General features: G+C 53.6%; 1 protein-coding gene across 4 annotated transcripts in view; it reads right to left on the bottom strand.

Annotated features, from left to right (window-relative positions):
- InR (Insulin-like receptor) overlaps positions 1 to 16,254 on the bottom strand; it is a 194,571-nt gene that overhangs the window by 172,095 nt on the left and 6,222 nt on the right. The window contains exon 2 of one of the 4 annotated variants that reach the window (XM_089543464.1): positions 6,449 to 6,596. The exons of the other annotated variants lie outside the window; for them this stretch is intronic. The gene's annotated coding sequence lies outside the window, so the exon portion shown is untranslated. The remainder of the gene's footprint in view (positions 1 to 6,448; positions 6,597 to 16,254) is intronic. 4 annotated transcript variants of the gene reach the window in all.

The raw sequence follows: 16,254 nt of genomic DNA, 5'->3' as shown, positions 1-16,254 counted from the left end.
GCATTGATCCTGTCACCATACCTGTATTAGGGAAACTTGACAGGTTTCCCTTTCATTCAATCTGGGCAAAATTCGTGAATACTTCTAATCGACTCCGAGTTCGACTTGACCGTATCAACATTTGACATAAATAAACGCCAATGTTGGCGTTGTCGACAACCCGCATCGGAATCCATCCCATCGCCATAAGGGCACATTCACACCTGAGAGTAGGTCCTTTTAGGGCGATCAGTTATCCCCTGCCGCACGGGCAGTTTCAATGCTCATTGAGTCAATGCACATCGAACTCAACGGGGAGGGCCGGCCAGTGCCGCACGGCGGTTTTTAATGACCACTGATTGGACAACGAGCCAATGGAGATTCGCGAATGGCCACTGGAATCTCAAGGGTCACCAAGAACCTCGCAGTCACCATACGTTGAAAATACAAGACATAAAAAACACGAAATACAGAAAAATATACTTGATTTAAAATTTCTGATTAAATAAAAAAATATACTTCATTTATTGACCTTTTAGACTGCATTAACCGATTTTTATAATTCGGCAGCCAAAATGGCAACTACGCAGACCGACCGGCGATCCCATGTAAACAAGCCGACGTTGTTGCCGTTTTCCTCTTTGCGACAACCGAGACCAACAAGTTTCCCACAAATGCCGCAACGCTATGAATACAACAAAGACCGTCACTGATCTTTGGCAGGTTCGCCAGCGAGAAATGAATGCGTTTGAAACGAAATGCCCATCGTCGCCCCGCCATCACTGTGTCTACATTGTGCCGAACTGAGAAGTTTTTGAACAGTGTCGTTACCCCTAGCGCCGTCTGTCGGATTGCATGGTCACTATTCAATGATCATTGAAATTGCCGAGTGGCACCGTAGCGACGCCAAGATAACCCTCTCTGGCCACCCAGAGAAATCTCCCGCTGCCACCTAGATCAGCGTCGCGAAGGTGGCCGGGAAGTTTCTCTCCGAGTTCGCCAGTTCCACCGCGGGAAAACGATGTCCTCCAGAGAAACATGCGGCAACTCCTCCCTTCTTCATTATGGAGAAATGTGAGCCTGCTACCTGCAGCGCATCATGACAGGCTGCAGTAGCCACGTTTACATGAATGCGACAGAAGTCGACTGAAGTCCATTTTTTTGAGGCAAAGTGCAAAAGAATATCGAGGAATAGAGCAGAGGACGAGTCGCGCGCCTTTCCTTCTCGAAATATGCTCTTTCTCTTGACAAATCGACTCGATACACATTCTGTCGCATTCGTGTAAACGCGGCTATAGACGTCGCGAACTATACCAGAAAGCTTTCTACAGCGGTTCCCGCGCGTCTCTCGCTCCCGCGAAAACCACGCGCACGGCGCTCGGAACGGGGGTTGCAGCGGCGTTTGCGCGCGCGGTCGCCCCCTCCGACGACTTCCCGCAACGCGCAGTGGCCGCACAAGGCGCGCTCAGGGTCGACCACTTGTTTGCCTCAAGAACGACGACTCCGGCCAGCGGCGGCGGGCGATAGGGGCGGCAGTCGTCTGTGGGCGAAAAGAAGTAACAGGCACGCCACGCAAACAGCGAGGCCGCTTACACAACTGCTTCCTCCGTGCACCGCTCTCTCTCTCTGCGATCAGCCACGCGGGGTGTTGTTTTTCTCACCGCCGGCATCCTGTGAGCCCGATACGGCGAGGCAGGAAAAGGAACGCCCTCGACGGCCGCCGCGGAACCCGACCGGCAACTCGTTTACCAGCAACCAGACAAGGCCGAGCCAAAACTACACCCGTCCTATAGCGCCTGTCCTGTCCCCTTTTAAGTGTTGCGCAAAAAAAGCATTCCGCCTTGAAAACTATACACCGTATACGTACACCACCTTCCCCGGTTTTAGACCCGACACTAGGGCGACGAGCGCGGGAAAGGCTGGATGCAGTGTCATCGGACGACCGGAGAAGAGGGCCCACACCACCTCCACAAAACAGTGGAGGTGGTGGCGGAGGTCGAACTCGGTAGAGAACCGAAATGCGTTCCTTTTCTCCGAATCATGGGACATTCGAAATTAAACGGAGCCTTTTAATACTGATATCGCTGATGAAGTAGAAATACGAATAAACCGGCAGTTCGAATTAAGCGATTTCAAAGTAACGAGGCTCGAGTGCTGGCTTCTTTGCTCGACAGAAGCCCGTTCGAGAAGCCTGCACCGACCCTCGAGAATACTCCCACAGGGAGAGCGCCCTCTTGCCTTACCGTTTCCCAAAATATTTCATCCGGCCCCTCCTTTAGCTCAAACTCGCAGCTCAGAGCGCTCGGCTGCTTGAGCCCAAAGATGCAGCGCTTCTTTCCCTCTTTTTCTTCCTTCACTCCTACCTTCCTTTCTTCCCTCACGGCGCGGTTGAATTGTCCACCGAGAAGTCAAGACGGTTCTTGCGCCCTTTCGTTTCCTCAAAACCAATTTTACTTCCCCCCCCCCCCCCCCTCCCTCGTCTTCGCTGCTGTCATCCACGCGGCGTGCACAGAAGCCCCAGTGCCGGGGCGGCGCGAACGCACACACGCACGTGTCGGGCGCATGATAGAAGTAGGCACGTCGGCCGCGAGGTCGCCGCCAACAACGGCAGGAGCCTGCGACAAGATGATGCCGCCGCCGCCCGATCACCGTCCCTGAATGCCTACCGGTGGCACGCGTCGCGGCAGCGACGCCCCTCATCTGCAGGGGAAGCATGCCCAGTCTCTTCGGTGGCCGCAGCCGCAGAGTTCGCTGCTGCGTGGCGAGCCACGAGGAAAAGAAAACGAAACAAGGAAAAGGGAGCGCGACGGCGAGGTGCGGCTCGACCGAAGGGAAAACGACGGTCGCGCATGCAACACCACCGAACGAACTGCACGGAGAAGACCCGATGCCTTCCTGCATTGCACTAGGCACTGGATGCGATTCAATCCGTTGAAGCATGGATTCGCTCTCTTCTTTTTGTTTTCTTCCCTGGAGTCATGCAGAGGAGATCGGATCGAAGACGCGGCTCTCCATGCGTGACGCAGAGCGCACCCGCAAACATGGCTGCTGCACCAGACTCCGGTCGTACGTTTGCCGTCGATCCACCGGGACCACGTGATTTACAATCACCTACAAATGCGGATAGCATTTCGAACTCAAAGGACACACGTCAAAAGTCTGTTTCGACAAGTATTTAGCTCGACTTCGCCGCATGAGCCAAAATGAAGCCACGGTGATTCATGAATTATGAAGAGCCTGCCGCCCGATATGCGACCGGCACAGCTGCCCACGTCTTGACTCAACGCCGGACGAGTCAGAGCTTGACATTACTGCCCGCACTGGAAAATGGCTCGGCCGCCCCGACACAATGTATCCTTAAGTTGATCTTTAACACGGGATCGCGAGCCCGTGGCTGAAGGCGCATAAACACCACGGGGCCGGCCTCTTTTGCGTACACATGCTTGGAAAGGAGTGGATGAAGTCTGCAATTTTATATTAGTTGCGTTGTATACAAAAAAAATCTGCAATTTGCTCACTGAATCATGACGCGTGCGCGTGTCACCTTTAGCATACCTAGTTACCGTTACAGGAGTACCGGGCGCCCGCGCGCCGTCATTGCGCATGCGCAAATCGCTTTGACGGCGCCAGGTACCCGGCAGTTGCGCTTGCGTCTGCCGCATCGGGACCAATCAGCGTGAGCGCACTTGCGGTGGGCGGTGTCCCAGTGTTCCGGCAACGGTAACACGATATGCTAAAGGTGTCTTATGAATACAAGGGTGGGACCACCCTTCAATTCAGCGAGAGTTTTGACTGACGTCATAGGGACAGAGGCCAAGGTAGATATAAACTAGTAGTGAAGCTTCCATAGACTCCCATGCGTACAAAACATGGCGCCTCTTGGGTTGGGGCTCACCAACGCCTCTGGGTGTTAGAGGGTGTGACATCACGACTGCGTACGCTTTATGGCATGTGGATTCTATAAAGTGGTATGTGGTCCTTATTTTTATTCGCGTCACACTTTAAGAGTCCGTCCCTCTCGAGGATTGGCGCCTTTTCAACGCACCCAACTTTTGCCACTCAAATGTGGCCGGGTCCGCCCATTTGTGTGCAGTGGGCGCCGAACGAAAGCAGCTGGCAAAGCAGGCGACACACAAAAGCAGCAGTCCTCCAAGACAGACAGGCTCGGCGTAAGCAACGATACTGAAAACGAAAATAAAGTGGCAGCCGCACCTATACATGGTCCGCAAAGCCTAAAATTTAAACTTTTAAACATGTACAGCCCGCACGCTGTAGACCACCTTTTACGGTATACACTCTTCTTCCATACTTCATACCTGCATATCCGACTTTGGAAACCCTTTATTCGTACCTTCAGCACACCCTGCTTCGTCCGCACTAACCGGCTTTGTGTGACGGAAACGGCAGCGGGCGTTGCGATTAATAATCACCACCAGGGAAAAGAAAAATACGCAGCCCCGGCTTTCAGGTATTCTCGACTTCCTTCTCGAACTGTTCAACGACGCCACCAACATGCGCGTCGCGGGCTCTCGATAAGATAACGTAAGTTGCCCAAGAGAATCGATTCACATTGTCACCCCGCGACTCATTCTGCTCACACAAGGATCGCGCTTTATCTAACGTTCGCCCGTCAATCAGGGTCGCGACCACACCAGTCGGAGCTGAGTTGCACGCGATGCAACAGCGGCACGCGCCGTCGTCCGAAGCCAACGGCGTGCTCCAGTCTGACCTGCGAGGAGAGAGGGCGGTCGCGGTCTGTTTCCAACTGCGAGATGGCCTGACGTCGGGCCCGTACGTGGCACGACAAGCGAGGCGATGCACGAAACTATTAATCACCGCTTTTAGCGTTGACTTCGGCCGCCTGAGGTTCTTCCCAAGAGCGCACCGATAGTGGCGTTTAAATTTCGTCTATCCTGACTGATTGGGAGTCTCGATATCCTTGTCCATCCAAGGATAGCTACTGAGGTTTCCCAGCCCTCTTTAAAACTTCTACTAGTAGCCATTTCTAAAATTTGTGTGTGTTCAAAAGGTAGTACTAACGTTAAAAGGACTCTACACCAGGGATGACTTTTTACATGTCTATAATATTCAACAAAAAACAACAACACCGGGCGGTCCAAGTTAACGGGAAACCTCCACTACCGCAACTCTCTCCTCCTTTCCCCACCTCCTCCATCCCCTCTTCCCTCACAACGCGCTCCAGTCACTGAGACTTTCCTTTTCTCATACGCACCTCACCAGCGCGCCTCCGCCAGCGGCATGAACCCGCCACGGTGGCTCGGTGGTTTGAGCGCCGAGTTATTGAGTCGGAACACCTGGGTTGAATTTCGGCAGCCGTATTTCGATGGAGGCGAAACGCAGAAGGAGCCTAGTAAGATGTCAGTGTACGTTAAAGGTGGTATTCCGGAGCCTCCACTAAGGTACCTTTCTCTCTCTCTCTTTCTTTCACTCCTCCTCTTACCCTTCCCCACGGCGCGGCTGAAGTGTCCATCGTTAAGCGAGACATTTACTGCGCCTTCTTTTTCAGCGAAATAATTTCCGTTTTTTTTTTTACCATCGCTCTTTGTGCTCAGCTGCAAACTACGCTGAGCCACCGCGGTGCATGAAATTGCATCGGGTTTAACTGCGTGTCGTACGAAGGGCACAGAAGGCCCTTCGCCGGTATCTCGAGCCGAGCAATGGGCTGGGGCGGCTCGAAAACGCGTCCAGCAGTGAAAACAAAAAACAACTCACAGCTGCAGGACGAAGCAGCCACAGTCGAACAAAGGTGCAGAGCCAACAAACGGAGGACAACGCCCGGCACACTCCTATTCACGCGGTGCGAAGGAAAAGGGGTGGGCGATAGACCACCACTCTCTCCCGACTCCCCCGCTGAATCTGGAGATCAGATTCTATGAAAGGACGCCGGGAAAAAACGGCGGCGAGTACGATGCAAGAAGCCGGCGAGCGAACACGTGAAAGCGCGCGAAAGGTGGCGGTTGTGCGCAGACACGGGTCAGACACCGCACCCCACCCCTCCTCAGCTGCAGCATACACAACGCGAAGGCATCGTGTTTCGACCTCTAAAATACGCCGGGCCCCCGAATAATACGGGGGAGTAGTGCACGCGGGGACGGCACTGAAAGAAACACTTTATGATTTATGGGCGCCGCGTATGCGGGCGGGCGCGCGCACATGCACCCGCACGCAAGCACACAGGCAGCGCGTAAACACAATCACTGAAGTGAGAGAGAGAGCGAGGCCACGCTACCACCGCCGCCGCTACTGCTCGCAGCCAGCTAGAGCCAACGCGGTCGCCGCCTGCGCTTTGTCCCTGTGGCGGCGGGGAGGCATTTTTCGAGTGTGTCCGTGCTCCTCCCGTGCTGGTAGTTAGCTGCTACGCGTCTACGCGCGGGGCTCACCGGAGCCGCGCGCATTCAGAGCCCCGCGCCGCCACCGTGCAGTCCGCAGAGGAAACAGAACCACGCACCCTGGATTCATCCGGCCACCCCCTCCTCGTCCGAAGGTTGGCCCGCTCCGCTTCCTTTTGAGAAGCTGTCAGTCCACAATGAGCGGTTCCCGAGACAAACGATTCCGCGCGGCGAGAGGCGAGTTTGCCGATGAGGCCGACTCGCGGGCTGTTCGGGAAAAAAAGAGAAAGGGAGGTGAAAGAAGGCGCTTCTCTCCGACATCTATCTAGAGGGGCGCGCTCGAGAACGAGATGAATAAGGTATTCAGACTCGTCCCGAAGGCTGCCGACGAAAAGAGCAGCGACCGCGGGGGAGGCGCCTGTGGGCACTCCTGCGGTGAGCATCACCTGGCTTCCCGGGGAGGCGAAGCTTCCGATTTCGGACATCATCACTTGGCCAGATATGGTTCGAAGCGAACCATAACATTGGCAGCTGATTCAGAGTCTACGGAGATAGAAACGGCGAAAAGACCGAGAAACGAATAATAGGAATTTTCGGAAAAACGAAGCGACGCAATGTTTACACTACTTGCCGCAGCAGCTCCAACGGCGCAGACAGCGCACAAAAGAGAAGCTAATAACGACACGCGGTAGAGAGGAATAACGAAAGAAAGGTCTCCGCCAAATACACCTCCGCTCTTTCGTAGCGTTATAGCGACGCCAAAAATACCCCCGCTGCCGCACCCACTCAAGGACGCAACCAGCTAGTTCCAGTCTCGCGGACACGGCGCAAACGAGGAGAAGAAAAAAAAAAAGAAAAGAAGAGAAGGCCCTCCGGTCAGATACTCGCCTCTGCGGCACGGCAAAGCGGTCACGGCAAAGAGAAGTTCGGCAGTTTCCAAAAGACGTCGTGCGCGCACCGTCAACAAGGTGCCCTTCCGACTGTACCTATTATTTTTCATTCCTTTTAATCGCCCACTCTAACTTTTGTACCTACCGACAAGTAAGCGCCCAAATCCCACGCGAGAAGACAAGCACCATGCAACACTCGCTGATGAGTCGCCAGTACGCTTGACGATAGTGGCAGTAAGACAGGGATAAGAAGAAAAAAAACAGCATGACGGCTTCTCGAGGAACGTTATTTACACTGCAGAGAAGCTAGCCAAAGCGATGGCTCGGTGATTGCAAAACATTAGCCGATTACGCACTGATAACGGAGCGCGCGTGCGTGCCGCCGCGTGCTTCTGATCCGATATGCAGTAACAGCATTATCAGGTGCTGCTACCTGATCACACAGTGACAATTTCGCTATCGCTATTTACTTAGCCGCTGCCTCGCGCAGTGTAAAAGTGTGTACGCCACCGGTTTTAGGTGTCCCTAACATTACCAGAGTCGATTACAAGTCGAGAATGCAGCGGCAAACGCCAATGGCATCGCTCCAGCCGACCAGTCAGTCGCTTATTCCCATGTTCCGGCAATCCAAGGTAAGCTGCGAGGCGTTCCGTCAAGTCAGTACAAAAGCCGAAGTTTTTTTTTTCTCTCTCTCTCTCTCTCTCTCGAGCGCGCCTTTTTGCTTCTGAGCGAGGTTCCTGGGGACTCATTTTGGTGCAGACTCTGCGCGTGTAATTGCTCACGGATATGTACCACTAAGTCCGGTATCATTCGGGTGCTCAACAGGCGACCGTTGTCAACTATTTAACTTCAAGAACTTTTTGCTCAGTAGTAACCGTGGCAGGGCACACGGGTCATGAGTCGTTTTCAGCGTTCCGTCTTCCCTCGGAAAATCGTTTGCGCCATTCAAAAATTCGCGCACGTGACATCAAATTTTCATCGTACACCTCCCGGAGGAGTTCACTGGGTGATTTATTCAATTTCACAAGAACTCTGAGATTGAGGCGCTGCTCAGTTTTGGCATTCGTCACGTCGCGTCGGCTTGTATCGCCTTCTTCCCCCTTCTCTGAACTCGGATTATCGCGACGGCTTCCGGAAGGTTCGAAATAGCTCACCGCGCATGCGCACCCCAGTGATAATCAGAATGCTACCTAGAGTGCATTTAGCCTCGTTACTAATTAGCTTCATGCATCTCGTAGTCTGCGTGCGATGTCTTCGGCTGCGCGCACTGGTACTATTGTCGCGTAGCGAGCTTCGCAGGTTTCGCGCGCCAGTTTCTCTACAAGCTGAATGTGTTCTTCTCCCCGCCGTGCGACTGTTGCTGTCCGTGTGCTCCCTGCTGTGCGGAGAGCCATTAGAGGGGCTCACACTCCGACATTTGGCAGAGCCGTTTTCTCTGGGGCTCTTTGTAAGCAGGCATTGTGCGGCTCCTCCCCGGCCTTGTGTGAATGTTTAGTTAGAGTAAAACGCAGTAAACTGCGAGGGGAGGAGGTCGCCCACGGCCGCGTCCGGGCCACCAGAGCGGGCGCGCGGACCCCCTGTGGTTTGCAGGAGAGTCGCGCGAAGTGATTGCCTCGGGCGGCACACTGCCCGGCGGACCAGATATGCCGGAGACGAGCCGCGAGGGCTGAAGGCGCGGACGGCGGGTCGCGTGGTGCACCGACTGCGAGGTCTGCGTTCCCTGTGTTTCGGGTGTCGTTTTGTGTGTTTGTATCTGTGTGCCGAGTGGAAATGCGCACGTCTTCGGGGAATTTTACGCGGTGCTCTCGAGTAAACAGCCTCGTGGGCACCGGCGTGCTATTGGCTGCTCTGTTTTAAAGAAATCCTTGTCATTGGCTCCGACAACAGCATTTCCGATTGGCTACTAAAAGTGTCCCCAGAATCCTGGGCAAACGTATTTAAGAGCGGGTTTTTGGCGCGAAGAGAAGACTCGGGAGAGAGGAACGGCTGCCACACTCGTCTGGATTCAGAAAAGGACATAAGGCAGGAATTCGTCCCAGTCCCGGTGGTGAGAGGAGACATACATGCTGAGCATGTCGGCGAGCGTGCGGTTAAAACGTTCGCACAAGCCGTTGGTTTGTGGGTGGTACGCTGTTGTTTTGGCGTGGTCCGTACCCATGGCTTTAAATATTTCGAGATGATCCAACACCTCGAGAACCCGAATTCGCCCGTTGCCAGAACACTGAAAAGGACGGCAAGGTGTTTTCGAATAATCGATGGTGTATTGCACAGGAGGGCGAAAGGATTCGAGGAAGACTACGACGCACTGGTCATTCCAAAAAGCTTGCGGACTGAGGTATTAAGGAGCTGCCATGACGATTTAACGGCAGGCCACCTCGGAGTCAAGCGCACATGGGAGAAGGTGCGGAGGCGCTACTTCTGGCCTAAGATGTTCGCACAGGTGACAAACTATGTGCTTTCTTGCCCCGACTGCCAGACGCGGAAAGCCCAACCTGGCAGACCAATCGGATTTCTCCAACCTATTCCACCGGTGGGAAGGCCATTTCAGCAAGTGGGAATGGATTTCTTGGGGCCGTTTACAAAAAGTCACTCCGGGAACCGCTACATCCTCGTGATGACCGATTACCACACGAAGTGGGTAGAAGCAGTAGCATGCCCGGCAGCCACAGCTGCTGAAGCCGCGCAGGGCTTTGTGCGAGAGATCGTCCTACGCCACGGAGCTCCAGACCGCATCATTACGGACCGCGGACAGCATTTGCATGCGGATCCGGTCTATATGAGTTCAACGTCGTTCCTTTCGGACTTTGTAACGCCCCCGCGACATTCCAGAGAATGATCAACAAGGTTCTGAGCGGTCTCCTTTGGAAGGTGTGCCTGGCCTACTTAGATGACATTGTCATCTTCTCGAAAACAATGAAAGCGCACCTCGAGGACTTGGAGAAGGTGTTAGGCGCTCTTGATGAAGCCAACCTGCGTCTGAAACCTGAAAAATGCAGCTTCGCACAACAAGAAATTAGATATCTTGGCCATGTGCTGACTGGCGACAACATTAGACCAGATCCGGAGAAGATAGCCGCGATCGAAAAGCTCCCAGCCCCGAAAAACAAGAAAGGAGTTCAGAGTTTCCTGGGAATCTGCAATTATTATCGACGCTTCATCAAAGACTTTTCTCTAATTTCCCGGCCTTTGACTAACTTGACCAAAAAGAATGTTCCTTTTGAGTGGGATGCGGCTTGCGAGGCGGCAATGCAAGCGCTCAAAGAAAAACTGACTTCGTCACCAGTTTTACGCCAGTTCGAGCCCGGCAAGCCCGTCGAGATCCATACCGATGCCTGCGACTACGGCATTGGTGCTGTGCTGGTCCAGAGGGAAGACGGTCGAGAGCATGTTGTCGCGTACGCAAGCCGTCATCTTAACAAGGCAGAAACCAACTACAGTACAACAGAAAAGGAATGCCTGGCTGTCGTGTATGCCTGCAAGCAGTTCCGCCCGTACATTTTTGGAAGCCAGTTCACCGTGGTCACCGATCAAGCCAGCCTCTCATGGCTGATGAATGTCAAGAATCCGAACGGACGCCTCATGAGATGGTCCCTGCTATTACAGGAGTTCGACATGACGCTGAAACACCGCCCTGGTGTGAAAAATGCAAATGCCGACACTCTTTCTCGCCTGCCACATGAACCGGCACCGGTCAGTGAAGAAAACTTTGCACCGCTGCTTGTGCTGGGTCGCGTGGATATAGGTAGGAAGCAGAGAGAAGACCCTTGGATGAAGGAGATGATCCAACACCTCGAGAACCCGAATTCGCCCGTTGCCAGAACACTGAAAAGGACGGCAAGGTGTTTTCGAATAATCGATGGTGTATTGCACAGGAGGGCGAAAGGATTCGAGGAAGACTACGACGCACTGGTCATTCCAAAAAGCTTGCGGACTGAGGTATTAAGGAGCTGCCATGACGATTTAACGGCAGGCCACCTCGGAGTCAAGCGCACATGGGAGAAGGTGCGGAGGCGCTACTTCTGGCCTAAGATGTTCGCACAGGTGACAAACTATGTGCTTTCTTGCCCCGACTGCCAGACGCGGAAAGCCCAACCTGGCAGACCAATCGGATTTCTCCAACCTATTCCACCGGTGGGAAGGCCATTTCAGCAAGTGGGAATGGATTTCTTGGGGCCGTTTACAAAAAGTCACTCCGGGAACCGCTACATCCTCGTGATGACCGATTACCACACGAAGTGGGTAGAAGCAGTAGCATGCCCGGCAGCCACAGCTGCTGAAGCCGCGCAGGGCTTTGTGCGAGAGATCGTCCTACGCCACGGAGCTCCAGACCGCATCATTACGGACCGCGGACAGCATTTTGTCGCTTCTGTAATTGAGGAAATATTTAAAGCCATGGGTACGGACCACGCCAAAACAACAGCGTACCACCCACAAACCAACGGCTTGTGCGAACGTTTTAACCGCACGCTCGCCGACATGCTCAGCATGTATGTCTCCTCTCACCACCGGGACTGGGACGAATTCCTGCCTTATGTCCTTTTCGCCTATAATTCATCACAGCACGAAACGACAGGCTTTTCTCCATTTTACCTTCTGCACGGTCAAGAGCCAACACTTCCAGTTGAGGTAGCCCTGGGCTCCGCACCGACTGACGGGGGCGGAATGAATGCTCACCAAGTTTTACACCGGCTTCAACAGGCGCGCGAAGTAGTCGCTCAGCGCGAGAAGCAGCGGCAGCAGAAGAACAAAAAGGCGTACGACTCGAGGCGACGTAATGCTGTTTTCTATCCGGGAGACCTCGTGTACGTGTGGACGCCCTCTCGGTCGAAAGGAAAGACCACCAAACTGCTCCACAGGTACCACGGACCGTTTCGTCTACTTCGGCAAGTGGCAGAAAACAACTGGGAGGTCGTCGATCGCACCGGACGCAAGCGAGACGTCGTTAACGTTGAACGTCTGAAGCCCTGCCACACTCGTGTTGGTTCCGATGAAGACGCCGACGACGAGTCACCCGACAGTGATTGCGGTGGTGATGGTGGTCGTGATTTCGCGCGCAGTGCTAGTGTGTACGCAAAATCAATACCGGCTGTGTCCCCTACAGTGCGACCCAGCGATCACGAAACGTCGGATGACAGTGCGACTGAGGTGTACTCTTACAGCCGGTCGTCCCCTGATTGTGGCCGTGCGGGGGCTCACACCGAGCCCAAAGTGGTCAAGACGCACGGGTACGAAAGTGACACTGAGGAGTACTACAGTGCAGATGAAGGAACAAACTAAAATAACTGTCGGACTGCCCGTTCCAGCAGACAACTTGTGTTTTGTGTAAAAATGTACATACGAACATTTTGAGAGTCCAATGTAAGGTTTTCGATTGCATTGTTAAATCTGTATGTTTGTGCATCCTGCCTGTGTCATGCAAATCCAAATAATTTTCGCGTTAGTTTTGGCATGCCTTATTTAGAATAGCCGATGTATTAAGTTTAGTCCTGTTGTGCGTTACCGTCTGGCGGATTTTATTCTATTGCCTTGTATCAAGTGTGCACGCCTTTCCTTTGTATTCGATTCTTGTAAACGAGTGGGACACTCTTTTTCGTAGGAGGGAGGTGTCGCGTAGCGAGCTTCGCAGGTTTCGCGCGCCAGTTTCTCTACAAGCTGAATGTGTTCTTCTCCCCGCCGTGCGACTGTTGCTGTCCGTGTGCTCCCTGCTGTGCGGAGAGCCATTAGAGGGGCTCACACTCCGACATTTGGCAGAGCCGTTTTCTCTGGGGCTCTTTGTAAGCAGGCATTGTGCGGCTCCTCCCCGGCCTTGTGTGAATGTTTAGTTAGAGTAAAACGCAGTAAACTGCGAGGGGAGGAGGTCGCCCACGGCCGCGTCCGGGCCACCAGAGCGGGCGCGCGGACCCCCTGTGGTTTGCAGGAGAGTCGCGCGAAGTGATTGCCTCGGGCGGCACACTGCCCGGCGGACCAGATATGCCGGAGACGAGCCGCGAGGGCTGAAGGCGCGGACGGCGGGTCGCGTGGTGCACCGACTGCGAGGTCTGCGTTCCCTGTGTTTCGGGTGTCGTTTTGTGTGTTTGTATCTGTGTGCCGAGTGGAAATGCGCACGTCTTCGGGGAATTTTACGCGGTGCTCTCGAGTAAACAGCCTCGTGGGCACCGGCGTGCTATTGGCTGCTCTGTTTTAAAGAAATCCTTGTCATTGGCTCCGACAACAGCATTTCCGATTGGCTACTAAAAGTGTCCCCAGAATCCTGGGCAAACGTATTTAAGAGCGGGTTTTTGGCGCGAAGAGAAGACTCGGGAGAGAGGAACGGCTGCCTCCCGGCTGCTGCTCGGGACCTCCGCTCCAAAGATGCTGCACGCCCCGGGGTATGACTGACTGTTTTACTATGTGACCTCTTATATTTCTGTCTTAGTTTCCAAGTTTAACCAGTGATTCGCATCTATCTTCAATAAATCAAGTTGACCAATGCATCTAATCGACGCCTGCTGTTCCCCTTCTTCGATGCGGCGGAGCCACCGTTCCGTCCCGACGTACGCTTCGCTACACTATTATTAGTGGTTCTTTCTTAATAAAATAACAGTGGAAGGAAAAGATGTTGCTAGCCGCGGCACCTTCCGTCGGAACCTGAAGCGCCTGAGCTGCGGCTAGCGTGGGTAAAAGGACAAGGAGAGAACACTAAGAGGGGGAAGAAAGGGAAGCGAAAGAAAGAAATGACAGGAGTAGGACAGCAATAACTCTTGTTTTCCTAACGGTGCGCTTGCGGTTATAAGCCGGGTCCAACCTGATTCCCAAAAAATTTCCTCGGGGAGCTTTTTACCCGAAAACGATGGGGCCCCAGTAGCTATACTAAACGGTTACACCTGCACTGAACGAGGAAGGCTCCTCTCTAATCATGCAGTCGCAACGTCGATGCCTGGCGCGGTGCCGGTCAACAGCCGAGACCGGGAAAAAGGGAACCATTACGGTGCAGCAGCAGCAGCCAGAGACATCTCGCGCCGTCCCACGCGGTCTCGGGACCCACGTGCTGAGCGCGTGAGGCGTATTGTACACTACTTCCCGGACGCTGCCACCAGCGATGCGCACTTGTGCCCCTCGGGAACGGGCGCGAAAGCCACCTGTTTACTACCGCCACACACGCGAGCGGCGAGGCACGCACGCCTACTATGCTCTGCAGCTCTTCGCACCTGCTTCGTGACTATGAGTGGCCGCTTCTTTTAGAGAGACGCGTGCAAGCATTCGCCTTTCTTCAACCGGAGGCACGAACGCCGAGCACTGACGGGCATACTTCGCAGTACGGACTTCGCAGTAGCCTTGAGGCACGTAACGTTACTCGGCGATTACGCCAACACGTGAAGAACCTTTGTATGGATGGAAGCGCCGGCGTGTTTATCGGCCGCTGTGAGAGATAGAGGCGAACTTAAGAGCTCACTACTCCGGTCATATCCCAGTTCAACGAGGACAGCACAAAGAGATAGAGAAGAAGAAACAAGGTCCCACGTAAGAAAGCCCATTATTACATCCACATCATCAACCTGAATACGCCCACTGCAGGGCAAAGGCCTCTCCCATGTCTCTCCAATTAACTTTGTCCTTTGCCAGTTGCGGCTACCGTATCCCCGCAAACTTCTTAATCTCATTTGCCCACTAAACTTTCTACCGCCCCCAGCTATGCTTTCCTTCCGTTGGAATCCACTCCGTTACCCTTAGGGACCAGCGGTTATCTTGCTCTCGCAATATATGCCCTGCCCAAGCCCATTTCTTCCCCTTGATTTCGATTAGGATGTCTTTAACCCGCGTTAGTTCTCTCATCCACTCCGCCCATTTCCGATCTCTTAACGTTACACCTATCATTTTTTTTCATAGCTCGCTGCGTTGTCCTCAACTTAAGATAAGCCCTCTTCGTTAGCCTCCACTTTTCTGCCCCGTAGGTGAGTACCGGTAAGATACAGCTGCTGCATACTTTTCTCTAGAGGAATATTAGTTAACTGCCATTCATAATCTCAGAGAACCTGCCATGTGCGCTCCACCCAATTCTTATCCTTCTGGTTCCCATCCATCGCCTCAGCTCCTTGTGTACGGCTGCGTAAACGGCAAGCGCCTTCTAGTCATCCAAAATTGGAATCACGATGGACCCTTCTCACGATTCAAACTCGCGCTCGGACTTCCCAACAAAAGTTAGCATCCTTTAAATGTTCTCGTCTCTCCGTCTGAATTAAAAGCAACAGCGCCGGTCATTTGCGTACCCTTCAGAGTACTGTAATTGCTCCCGTCGCCAGCAGTCTACGAAAGTACAACGATTCGTTGGTCGGACGCTCAGACCGAAGCCCACGGGTCCTATAAAATGTTCGGAGGACTGCTTTTCCAGGCGAGATCACTACAGCCTGCACTGACCGACACAGCAATTGCAAAGAGAAATGACGTCATTAAACACAACGCGCAAACCAAAATGTGCTCCGACGCTTGCAAGACATCAAACGACTACTACGAGAGGAGTGTGCCCCGCGGAAGAAAGCACTGCAAGAAAAAGTGAGAAATTCTCTCTCAAGGAAAGGAAGAGGCTAGTACCGTAATCTGCATGCGGCAGTTGTTCTGCTATAAAACTCAGACGATTCCGAAACTATGCACAGCGAGTAAGAGTGCGGAGTGGAGTCGCGAGATCTTTCGCGACTATACCACTCTGTCAGTTGTTGCTAGTTCCGCCTCTTCGGTACGCGCGAGGCGACACGCCGTCGAAACGTGGAACGCTTTTCGGCAACGCCACGCGTACGCTCTAACGCCGTAGTTGAGTTGAGCGGCAGTTTGGCAGCCTACGTTAGTGCCAGAACCTGGCGGTAACACGCGCCAGAAAGAAAGGCGACACCGGCGAGCGATTTACGGAGACGTACACAGTCGGAGCCAAAATTAAATTGAGCGCTTGGGCGGCGTGCAGGTGCCATCAGAAGTCCCCCCCCCCCCCCCCCCCCCCCCATTCAGGCATCCTTGAATACATATGTGCAGCCTAATTGTGATTGTGCGAACTGCCCTGTGCACCA

This window comes from Amblyomma mixtum, chromosome 5, assembly GCF_055824585.1.
Source record: "Amblyomma mixtum isolate Tamu chromosome 5, ASM5582458v1, whole genome shotgun sequence".
Taxonomy (NCBI): domain Eukaryota; kingdom Metazoa; phylum Arthropoda; class Arachnida; order Ixodida; family Ixodidae; genus Amblyomma; species Amblyomma mixtum.
Note: the sequence above shows the minus strand (reverse complement) of the source record. Positions and strands in the feature narration are given on the sequence as shown.